Source organism: Marmota marmota, unplaced genomic scaffold (assembly GCF_001458135.2).
Source record: "Marmota marmota marmota unplaced genomic scaffold, marMar, whole genome shotgun sequence".
Classification (NCBI taxonomy): domain Eukaryota; kingdom Metazoa; phylum Chordata; class Mammalia; order Rodentia; family Sciuridae; genus Marmota; species Marmota marmota.
In genome coordinates, this window is record NW_026000026.1 from 36,082,171 (window position 1) to 36,095,759 (window position 13,589).

Below are 13,589 nucleotides of genomic sequence, written 5' to 3' on the forward strand. Positions count from 1 at the left end.
ATTTTTTTTTCACTTTTCCTTTCTTCTAATCTCATAGTTAAGTTGAATCAGATTGTCCCATTCTTTTAACAATCTAAAGGAAACATATTTGCATGTACACCCTGTAGAATTGTGTTTACGTAAGCCTAGGCATAACAGAAAATAATAAGCTTAATAAGATGTCCAAATTCCTATACTAAAAACAAAACAATAAACACATAGGAATATGAGGAAGAAATGATACCCATTGAATGCATCTAGTCTGATGAGTGATAGGATAGCTGCCTATTCAAGTTGGACGTTTTACACATGATCGAAGCTTTATTTAGTCTAATGGAATGTGCTTCCTGAATTTGACTTTCAACTAAGCCAGAGCACAATAGGGAGTATTATGTGATTGGACTGAGCTCATTCCCATCTCTAAGTCATTGCGAGTCAGTCTTGCCTGCCTCTTTCTCCCAGGTAGCCCATTACCTTACTGTTCCTCTCCTGTTTAGAAATTGATCCAGGTTGTTACAGAAACATGTTTGACTTTACACATCATGGGTTCCTTTTTTCCAGTCTCTCTCTAAAGACTTGTGAAATCACTAGTAAGATTTGGCCTCATTTTACAGTTTAGGAAACACTAGCTCAGTGATTTATGGAGATAAAATTCACAGAAAATGTGACTAGTGACCTCGATTAATGAGCCATCTCACTGTTAGATCATCACATGGGTAGACAAAAACTGTGTCTATTGCATCAGCAAAGTGAAAATAACCCCAATGTAGATTTTTATTCTGAGAATTTTATCTTTGCAATCTCCAAGAACAAAATCAAATATATCATTCTTGGAGGTTTCAGAATACTCATGTATGTCCTTACATTTATTTTTCTTTTTTAAGACAATATCAATGGGCCAAATACATTGTAATTTGTGGCTTCTGACTGTTCTTAATCTAAATCTTTCCTGCAGTGCATAGCCACTGAGCATAAACCCATAAGTGATAACATCAAAAAAAGCAATATCTAGATGCTCAGATATCCTGGGAATATTTTTTCCCCCACTAGTCATCCTGAATTGCCCATGCAATCATCTAGATTGAGGTTCAATTCTCAAAATGTTTTGAATATTTAAATTAAGCACCTAAGAACCTTCCTGAGAAGAAATACACTCCATTCCTAGACAGGCTCTCAAGGGTAGTGGAGTCTAATGTTCATCTAATGGCTCATGATGTTGTGACTGGCCACAGGTGTAATGAGTGACCTGTCTTCCATAGCTCTACAGATTGTCCAAGAAAATGGCAGCCCTCCCTGCCTTTGTAAGATTTTCAAATGTTTTGGCTGAATCTTGCCTTTCTAAGACCTCTTCTTAATACCATGTCTCTGAGTCTGTCACTGCACAACAAAGAGATGCGAGGGCCTTAACATCAATGAGAGAGAACCTCATGTTTCTCTCAAGTCATCTTCCTCTGAGATTCAATGTGGGCTCATTCGGGACTGCTGGCCTATGAATTCTAGGAAGTGTGCAGTTATCAGATAGTAATCTAGAATTCATAGTAACCTACAAAAGACATTGTTTATAACAACTTCAACCACATCTCAAGTTTCTCATCCCCTGGGGTCTGGAGTGAAGTCAGAGCATCATTAGGCAATACTCTTGATAGAAATATTAGATACTGCCTCTGGATTCCAACAGTATCCCAAAGACTTCAACCTAGCTGACAGCATTTCTCACATCGGTGACCTTGTGGGGCTAATGAGGATGGTCTAGCATGACTTATTTCTACTTCTCACCTGTGGTCCTTGACCTCTTTTAGTTCCTTATCACCTTGTTCAGTTCATGCTGGGGGAAGCATTGCAGTGCAATCGTATTGATCAGGTCCTTGACGCAAAAATTTGGATGACTTAGTCTGGGAAAATTATTTTAGTGTAGCCACTCAGAGAAAATTCACATTTTCATTTTTTTATCATTCTCAACTTTCTTTGGGAATGCAGGCTGGTTTCTCTTGAAAATACTTCTAAAGATAATATGAATAAAAATAGACAATTAGACACATCAGACATTTCTTGCGATTTAAAATCCCTGGGCTAAACTCAGACTTTCCTCAATCTATAATGTAAGCCCTAGGGTAGCTAAAACTGGGAAAGATATCAATTCACTGAAATTTAAGTTAGCATATGAAAAAAACTCACCAATAGCCAATTTGTGGAAAGCCAATTTGCACATGAACATTGATAATTTAAGAAGTACCTAAAGTCCCGTTCGGTGGTGCATGCTTGTAATCCCAGCAGTTTGGGAGGCTGAAACAAGAGGATAATAAGCAAGTTCAAAGCCAGGCTGAGCAATTTAGTGAGGCCCTAAGCAACTTAGCATGACCCTGTCTCAAAATAAAAACTAGAAAAAGTTGCGGATGTGACTCAGTGGGTAAGCACCCATGGGCTTAATACCCAGTACCAAAGGAAAAAAAAAAGTACCTAAGGGTCTTAAAATGAGAAAATGTTTTGTGCTTCATTCTGTATTGTCTGTGAAAAACTACTAAATAAAACCAATTTAATTGAACTTAATTATTTCCCCTGGTACTGGAGATTGAATCCAGGGACTTAAACATATTAGCCAGTACTCTGCCACTGAGCTCTATCCCCAGCCTTGAAACCTCATTTCTTTCTTTCTTTTTTTTTTTTTTTTTACAAAGTATAGGGAATTAGTAAGTAAATAAGTAAGTACATAAATGCATAACAGATCTTTCCAAGGAGTGGTAAGGAAATGTCATTATTCTAAGGTGAATTAAATTGAAAGTCACACACATGATCTTTAATTCGAATCACTGACTTTCTACACATCTCTTATCAATGACAGTGCAGTTCAGTTGAATGCAGATTTATTTAGAATTCTATTTTTGGGGTTCATGAACTATTCTCAATCACTGACCATTTTATATGCAAATAGAGTTGCTTAAGTCAATGCTGCTAAGGGTAACAAATTATCTTCACATTTCAGGAGGCTTAAACCACAATGTTTGTGTCTTGCTCACCTTTTATGTCCACTGATGGGGACTGCTCCATATGTCTTGTCACCCAGAGATTAAGAATGAAGAAGATTCTGCAATCTGTATACGGGGTAAAAATGGGAGTTCATAACCCACTTGAATCTAATGTATGAAATATGATATGTCAAGAGCTTTGTAATGTTTTGAACAACCAATAAAAAAAAAGAATGAAGAACAAACTCTGTTTTGGTCCTGATACTCTCACAGAAGAGCAAAAGGTGAACCTCAGTCTACACCCATTAAAAAACAAAATAAAACAGAAGCCATTTAGGTCCACCAATGCCAACAAGGAATTCAAAATAGGATCAAATAACCTAACAGTTACAAAAGCATAAAACAATCTCACTCATTGGAATGGGGGAAAGGCATCCATATAGTAACTTTGAACATGACAATAAAAGGAGAAGAATCTATATATAAGCACTGAATTCTACTTGATGGGGCTGTGTTCCTAGAGGTATACATGTTAACAATTCTGAAACCACCATACAAACTAAACTAAATGGTTTAGTAAATGGTGGGAGCCAGTGTGAAGTTGCAGATAGGCAAAGATAGGAAGCTAAAATGGTCCATGGTAGTAGATTAGAGATATCATGTTTAGCATAATGTAGGTACAAATGGTTGCATGTGGAAATATTTATAGAGGTAAGTGCATATATATACTGGCACACACACTTATATTTTCTTGCTCAGTTAGCTGGAAGGACCTAGAATCAATGACACTTTCATGGCAAAGAGCACATTGGACACCCAGATAATTATATATAATATTATTTTGGTAGATTATGAAAAAAGCTGTTATTAACATGTAAGTTTTGATATGAATGTAAGTTTTCAATTCTGTTGAGTAAACCTCTAGGGACACTCTTTTTGGGAAGAAAATGTCAAACTCTCTTCTAAGGTGGTTTAACCAGTTTGCATTCACATTACCAATGAATGAGAGATTTTGTTGCTCCAAAGACTTTCCAGCAATTGATATCATCCATTTTTGTAAGTGTTAGCCATTTAAATAGGTGTGTAGGTGTGTGGTGGTGTCTCATCATTCTTTTTTTTTTTTTTTTCCTGAAGCTTCAGACGTCTCCCAAGTTCAACCAGCCAACCACCACTTAATGAATAATCTACTTTCTGAAAGCATATTGAAAAATGGTCTTATACAAAGACCATTCATTCAAATTATTAATTCATCAAAAGTTTCTTTTCATTAATGAGTACTGTGTGCAATGTAGTAGATGGATTATAAAAGTGACCACTAGGAAAATGAAAAAATTTAAAAAAGGGATTATGTTTTTGTTGTTTAGCTTCACATCTTTAGCATGTGATACATATTAGTTGTTCAACAAATTTCCTTTTATGAATGAATACACAGGCTTAGACTCATTCTTAACCTCAGAGATAAGCCCTTTCAGGTTGGAAGCAGTTTTTGTTTTAAAATATTTTTCTCAGTTGAAGAGTACCTTTATCCATCCTTCGTTCTCTCCATGGAGATTAGCAGAGTCCCATCTTTAACTCTAGTTCTGTGAGATTTTAGAAAAAGCAATTAAAAAATCATAACATTAATTAATTTTGTGCCAAGGGACTCAGATGGCATAGAAATGTTTGGGAATATTTCTGTTTCTTATGAATTTTACCTCTTCTTATGAATTTATGGTCCCCCATTTTCCAGTCTTTGATGGGAACATTTGGAAAAATAGAAAAGCATAAAAAAGGTTTTCTATTTCTTACCTTCTTTCAGCACTCCTTGCTGTTATAACAGCAGTAACTTATATTAATATCTGGCATTATTTCTGGGAGTCTTCATGAGAAATTGATGACTCTACAGGGAGGGAACTGGGAGCCTAGGACACAGAAGAGACAGATCGTTAGTTTTCTTAGGCTTTTTGATATATTTTTGTTGTGTGTGTTCTTTTCTGCATGCATTTAATTACTTTGTACTAACATGCAAAGTAAATTTCTTCAAAGGAAAATATTCCACATGTATTTTCATGTTTTTCTCATTGTTCAAACAAGAATATGGATACTCCTGTGTAAAGTTCATTTTACTATTTCCTGTCATTATAGTTTATATCCAACGTGAACAACTGACTTAAATGTTTTCATTGAAGTGAATCTTAATTCACTCAATAAACAACTATTAAACTCCATTAAGAAACCAGTCATGTCTCAATCATTCATTTCAATAGTTTCCTGTTTTTAACTGAGGGTTTAAACTAGCTTGGCTTAACTGAACTGCATTGTCCATTCCCTACAAACAGAGTTTCTTTGAATTCCCCTCCCCACAACAAAACAAAACAACAACAACAATAATATCAATAAGAACAGGAAAAGTGTTTGTTAAAACTGTCTCTCTGAGGGAAATCTACGTTGATTAATTATTCTTTGGAAAAAATACTGTGAAATGATTAACTCAAGCCAATGAACACATCCACCATCTCACATTTTTATCAGTTTTTGCAGTGACAGCATTTAAGATCTCTTAGCAATTTTCAAATATAAAATGCATTATTATTAGTTACAGTCAACACACTGTATGATAGATCTCCAGAACAATTCATCCCATCTAATTGAAACTGTAACCTTTGGCATGTTGTATTTCTAAATGGGCTAAATTCAGACAAATATTCACCAAAGAGAATTTACCACTTGCAGAGATAAAATATGTTGTTTAATTTTTATGATGGCTAAAATGAGTAATATGAAGGGATAAAAGAGTTTTCCATGCTTTCCTGATGACTAAAGACACGGAAAAATATATTCAATCTGATGGCTACTAAGCAGACAATTTGGGGAGCACAAATGTAATAAACTCTGGGCAAATATTTAATCAATATATTGTGGTTTGACTAAAGGAGACTGAAAATCATTTAGCCTAGAGCTCAACATAATCACGCTGACCACAGTTGTGAAAGCTGTCCTTCTGTCTCAGGAGAATGATGATCAGTGTTCCCCAGACTCATCTATTTAGTGCCAAATCCACCTATTTGACCTTCCCTACTAAAATCATATTAATCATTGGAAACTGTATTCTTAGACTGTACTATTTAATTTGTTATTTTAATACTCAGTTTTTTCTATTACGTTAAGCATCTGAATCCATTGACTCCACAAAGAAATATTTCGTCTTTCAATATTGGTTTATCTCACTTTGAGGAATCAGTCCACATACATCTGAAGGATGTTCTTGTTATTTTCCCTTTAATACTGGTATTTTAGTTTTACATGTCTAATTTGTGGAATATATCACAACAGGTCCTTATATATCTTTGAAGGTTTCAAAATAACCTAATGAGAAATTACTTTGGGGGTCTATTTTACAGAGAAGAAACTAGGAGGCTCAGAGATGACATTACACAAGCCACAAAAACTCATTGAGGATTTTAATTCATGCCACAGTCCCCATTCATGGACATTTTAAAAATCATCTCTGTTACTAATAATCCTTCAGATTAAATGATGTTTTTAGAAATGCAGAAAGAATCAGAGAGATGTACAAGTCAACAGAGAAGAATAGTTCCTTAGCCAAAACCCTCAAAGACCTTCCCCAGAGCTCCATTTGAGGGTTAAATTGAGCTTTGTCTCAGTGTCAGCATATGATGGTATATTACCTTTTCTCTGTTTACCTTAAATATTAAAGTACTCCTGTGTTCCAATACAATCATGCAGATTTCGAGGGCACGATTTAGAAAACTGAAGACACAAATTTTAGTGGAATGGGATTTCCTTTTATTAATAATTTCTATTACTTCTAATAACAAAGCAATTTATTTATTTTCCTGTATAAATTTGAAGATATAACAAAACTTTAAACATAAAATGAAAACTGTGTCATGATTGATAGATTTTTCCTGGTGTCATTTACTGATCGGTTAAAAATTTGAAAAAACAAAAGCTAAAAATTATGCCACAGGGTTGATCTCAATTTTTATATTAATGGATTTTTTTATTCGAACATTTATTCAATACTTATTATGTAGCTACTCTGTGTGAGACCTGCCTTTGTGTACTGTGAAGCCAACAGATAATTATCTACCATTAACATCACATATATTCCATATGTAAGAGACATAATGAACTGGTTAATAGTGGGTAATCAAAACTGTCAGATATTGGAAGAGCTTATAAAAGAAATCACCAGGGTGAAGACGATGGAGATGCTTGTGTCGGATATGAGTGGTCAATCAGGGAGGTAAAAATCCAGTTGAATCTTAAAGGTTGACTATGAGTCAGCTGTTGAGGAACTGGAGAAAGACCACCCAGACAGAGAAAAGGGGGGAGGGCAATGAGCCAGGAAAGCATGACTTAGGCAGGGTAGAAGGAGGTCAGTTGTTGGGCTGAACGTAATAAACAAGGGTGAGAATGACGTGCAGTGGTACAAGATGAAGATGACAGTGGGGTTTGTCTCTTGTAGAACCTGCAAAGTTTAATTAGGAGTTTGCATCATTTTTCATGACAAAGGAAAGCCATCAGTGACCATGTGATTAATGCTTGTGTTAGTCAACTTTCTGTCTCTGCGACGAGAAAACTTGGCCAGAACAATTTAGAAGGGAAAAAGTTTATTTTGGTTCAGGGTTTCAGAGTTTCAGTCCTTAGACAGCAGACTCCATTGCTCAGGACCTGAGGTGAGGCAGGACATCATGGGAAAAAGGCACGGAAGAGAAAACCTGCTCTGCCTATGCTTATGACAGCTGGGAAGGAGGAGAGAGAGACAGAGAGAGAAAGTAGGGGGGGGGATGGGGAGGGAGAAAGAGAGAGAGAAACAGAGCAAGCAGGAGGAGCCAGGGACAAAACTGTAACCCCCAAGGGCATGTCCCCTGTGACCTACTTTCTCCAACCACACTCTTGCTGCCTACAGATAGCATCCAGTTAGCCCATTTAAATTATTAATTCATCAAAAGAATTAATCTACCAGTTAGGTTATGGCTTTCATAATTTAGTCATTTTGCTACCTGCATCAACACAGGAGCTTTTGGGCGACACCTCATATCCAAAGCACAACAACGCGTTATCGTGTTTCTATCAGATGCTGCACAGTGAGATGGGGGAGAAGGATAAGAGTGAAAACTTCTATATTGCTTATAGGTATTGTCATTGATTACTCAGTCTTTGCATATCTCAGAAACAAAACCAACTCAGTTTGCAAAGATTAAGCTAATGGAAAACTCAGAAAAAGAGAGGTTTTAAATAGAAACTTATAATAAGTACTAGGGTAGTAACAGGATGATGCCTTAGTCTCTTTCATGTTACTGTAATAGAATCCCATGGACTGGATAATTTAATAATAGTAATAATAATAATAATAATAATAATAATAGAAATTTATTCAACTCATGTTCTGAAGGCTGGGAAACCTAATATCAAGGTGTTAGTGTCTGATGAAAGCTTTCTTTCCATGTCATAACACCACACAGGAGGAAAGCACCACTGCATAAAACTCATGTCTCTCTTCCTTTTCTTACAAAGCCTGCAATCTTATCACAGGGGCCCTACTCTCATGCTCTCATCTAACCTAATTACATCTCACTAGGCTGTGCTTTCCAACATTGCTGCAGTAGGGTCAGACTTCTATGACATGAATTTGGGGTTCACATTCATATCATAGCAGGATGAAGAGAATTAAATGGATTTGAGGTATGTTTTACAAATACTATTCATAGAATTTAATAATGGACAAGATTTGGAGTATAAGCAAAGAGTGTTCAAGAATGGTTAACAGTCTCCTCACTATTGTCACTCTGTGGGACATATAAAAGTATTTTTCTCAGATGGAGAAGACCTGTACATACATAAATGAATCAATTAATAAATTAGCGGGCAAACAAGCAATGAGAAAAGAGAATGGCAACTTCCAAGTTGGACTCTGAAGACTTTTGAGGGATAAGTTAGTATAAATACCAATAATATTCTGTGAGTCCCACAAAGCAGGTATTGGCTTGAGGCATAAATTTGAAGAACTAAACATTTAGACCAGAGGTTAGTGAGTTAGTGAACTAAGGCTTATAGACCAAATACAGTCACTGTCTATTTTTGTATGGCTCTAAAAGCTATAAATGCTTTTTCATGTTTAAATGGTTGAAAAAAAATCAAAACAAAACAAAACAAAAAACTATTTCATGACACTTGAAAATTAGATGAAACTCAAATTGTAGTGTCCATAAATAAAGCTTTATTGGAATGTGGCCATGCCCCTTCGTTTATGTGTGGATACTTTCATGCTGCAGATTCAAAGCTGAGTAATTATGATAGAGACCATATGGCCTGAAAAGCCAAAAATATTTACTACCTGGTTATTTATAGAACATGTTTCCCTACCACTCATTTAGATGATATTAAATCTATGGGATTGGATGGTAGAAATCTTAGAAAGTTTTGCTTTGCCTGCATCCTGCTGCCCAGATGTCCTGGAGGAATGTGGGAACCTGGAGAGAGGGCCATCCATTCACGTGCCTGCTGCGAGCCCCACTGTGGACTCTCTAAGGAAGAAATAACACCAGAAGAGAATGATCAATTAGAGAAGCCAGACAGGCTCCCTGCATTGCAAGCTTCAAATTAACTCTACAGTGAACAGCTTTGCAAAGTTACACACACACACACACACACACAAACACACACACACACACACACACAGGCGCACGCAGGCACGCGCACATGCACACACGAAAAGGGCCTTCTGTTTATTTTTTTCCCCTTGTAAATTTACCACAACCACCATCAAGTATCCCTGTTTCTGCCTGGGAAGAGTGGCTGGCAGGGTCAGTGATGAAAAGGCAGCTGGAAAACACCAAGAAATTATGGAATCCTCATAAAAGAATTAAGGGACAATGTTTTTTCAAACCACTTGAGAAACTGAAGTGTCCATGCTGGTCATGTTATTGTGTGTGTGTGTGTGTGTGTGTGTGTCTTCCTTTGGTGTGATGTGTTAACAACTGTAATCAAGAAATCAGCAGTTGTGGACTGGGATGGAATGTTTTCAGTGAAATTCCAGGATCCTAAATGACAGGATTCACAAAATCTATTAGGAAGCTCTGTGCTTTAGCGTGAAAATAATGCCCGTCAGCTACCTTAACTAAGAACCTAGATGAATTATTAGTAGAATTTCAAACAAATGAATGTTTATGATAGAGTATAAAACTTACTGTATATTAACTATGTTTATACTTATACTTAATCGACACAAATTCTCAGTACTGATCGTGTGGTTTCTATGTATCTCAGAAATGATGATGATGATAATTTCTTTTAGAAAAGCTTGCAAAGCCAGGCACAGGGGTTTATGCCTATAAACTCAGGGATTTTGGAGGCTGAGGCAGAAGTACCCCAAGTTCAAGGGCAGCCTGGGCAACTTAGGGAGACCCTGATTTAAAAAAAAAGGCTGGAGATGTAGATGTAGCTCAGTGGTAGAGCACCCCCCCATTCAATGTCCAGTACCAGAAAGCAAATTCAAACAAAACTAAACAAAATGTTTAGCTAATAGAAGACAGAAAAAATAGTGCTTCACTTTTAGACCTAAGGATTGCAACCTGAGAATGAAGGGAAAGGAAACCACTGAATCTTTAAAAACAATTTATTTCAATTTTTCCACCAGGCACTTGAGCATAGGTGGTATTTTATTGGTATTTTGAAATATTGACCATGACGCAAGGAAGGTTAGAAGATGCCTCATCCATTCATGTTTTTTCTAGGATTTTTACTGCTTCCAATTGTGGTGAACCAACCTCATTCTACTTGTCATGCATGCTTACGATGACTTCTCAGCTTTTCTATTTCCTGGCTGCTTAAGTGCATCCCTCTATTTACTTATCTCCAATATTGCCAAAAACTACAGTGTGGAAAAACATTATCCAAGCCATTATATGTTGAACCATTATTATTTAAAAAATTTGGCATTTAGGTATAAATAGTTCCAGGTGCAAAACTAAGAGCATATACTAAAGTTTCTGGAATCTCCCTTCCAGAAAATTTTATCATTAAATAGGCTCGTACGATTATTTTTTCATGTTATATATCACAATGTAATATAATTTGGCTTATTTGTATTTGTGTGTGTGCACACACACACATACACACACATACACACACCCCACATGCAGCCAGTAGCCGTTATTCTGTACATTTCTTAAGCTCTTCAATAAATAATGAAAGAAAGGAATAGATATCTTTGCATACGTGAATGACCAATTTAACCTTCTACTGCCAACTTCTATATCTGTCCCCACCCCAGTGGATTTTTAATTTTTTTCTCAAGAAATATATTAAATACTTCCACATATTTATGAGGTACAATGTAACAACTTAATACATGTATATTATATGGAAAGATCAATTAGGGTAATTTGCATTTGCTTCTCCTTAAATATTTTGTGTGTGTGTGTGTGTGTGTGTTGGGAAACTTCAATTTCCTTTCTTGTAGTTCTTCATACAATATATAATAAATGGTGATCGATAGCCACCCTACTTTACTATGAAACATTAAAACTTATGTAGCTGCACTTTGGTACCTGTCATCCAACCTCCTGTACCCTCTCCTCCTTATTCTTCCTAACTTCTTGTGACCACTATTCTACTCTCTATTTCTATGAAATCATCTTTCACATATGAGCAAGATATTGTGCCATTTATCTTTTGATGCTTGTCTTATTTCAGTTACTATAATGTCCTCCAATTCCATAAATGTTGTTGCAAATTAGAAAACAATTTTTATGGCTTAATAATATTCCATTGTATATAAACCACATTTTCCTTGTTGCTTCATTTACAGATGATATTAACAATAACATTTTTTTGAGGCACTGGGGATTCAATTCAGGAGCATTCTACCACTGAGTTACATCCCCAACCCTTTTTGCTGGCCTTGAACTTGTGATTCTCCTGCCTCACACTCCCCAGTATCCGGGATTGTAAGCATGCACCACTGATGCTGACTAGAATTTTCTTTTTTAGTTCCTAAGTGCATCACATACATTTCAATAAATACTAGATTGTTTCAGCTGGAAACAAAACATTTTATTTTTTAAAAAATGCTTTAATATACTCTGTGTGTGTGTGTGTGTGAGTGTGTGTTTTGGTACTAGGGATTGAACACAGCTAGGGGTGCTTAACCACTGAGCCACATTTTCAGTCCTTTTTATATTTTATTGTGAGACAGGGTCTCTTTGAATTCACGATCCTCATACCAGCCTCCTGAGATTCTGGAATTACAGGTGTGAGTCACCATGCCTGGCAATATACTGTTTTTCATTTAACCCTTACAAACTGAATATTTTTATCCACATTTTAAGATGAGAAGTTTGAGCCCAGAGAAGTTAAATGCCATACTCAGGGTTATCAATGAATAAATCATCATGATGGGAATCAAACTAAATCTTGCTCTTTTTGCATCATCTACTTACTGTGTACCATCCATAAGTCCAATGTGTAACTGTCATTTGCAAGTGGAGGTGCCAGGGAAACACTCCTGAGTGTTGAACATTAAACTCTTTATTGACAATTTGTAATGTCACCAAATAAGATCTTTCAGCCATGTTAGACCAGCATGCACAGGCTCTATACCTATGAAAATACCTCTTAGGTCTAATTTGCAAATTTAAATATTGGGGACTTCCCTTGAGAAAATCCACTGAAATGAAAATCCCTTTCATTTTGGGGTGTGTGTGTGTGTGTGTGTGTGTTTAGTTAATTGGTTTTGATAGTAACTTTCAGTATCAGTCTTGTACAGATTTTAACTAAAAGTCATACATGTACAAAAATATAACTCATGCTCCCAAAGCAGCAATTAGCAAAACAAGGAATAAAGTTTAGAAGGTCTTAGTAAAAGGAAGAACGTATGTTTCAGGCGTTTGAACCCTGCTATGCACTTCCTATTACATTGTGTTTTGACCAAAGCCAAACAACCACCTATCTGGCTCAGAAGCAGTTTCTTTATCCCAGACTATGGGCACAATGCTGCCTGTTTCTCTGAGTGGCCTTGATGAGATGTGTCTAAGCACTCTCTGGGACACTTTACAATTGCCTGGCAACATGATTCATTCCAAAATAAAAATTGGTCATTAAGCATCAGCAAAGAGTAAACTAAATGTCCAGGGACGATCTCTTTTTGCTGCTGTTGTGGAAAGAGGCTTTTTGTTCCTTTAAGAACTCTCAGACGTATCTCCAGTCACATCCTAAAGGCCTTTCCCCTTGTGTGGCTTAGGTACATCCGGTAGCACTGCTGAGTTCTGATCTTCCTGGCAGATGTCATAATTTACTGTCACCCTCATGCAGGAATGTGGGGTGAGGGGGCCCCCAAGCCGGCTCTGTGATCCATTGCCTGACAGGTCCCGGGTGTCAGCCTCAGGCAGGCCTAGAGGAGGTGGAACACCATTTACCTGATAGTGCCTGTGATAAAGTGGGCAATTAGATGCACTTGGAAAAATCCTGGCTGGAAACTAGCGAACATTTACGAAACATTACGGCCAAGTCAGGCTTCATAAAGTTAATGGAGAGAAGTGGAGTCCTTCAAGATCTACCTTGCTCTTTGCGGAAGTGAGGAACAACAGCCCTACAGCTTATCTCTTTTTGTATCTCTCCCACCTTCTCACAGACAGGGCA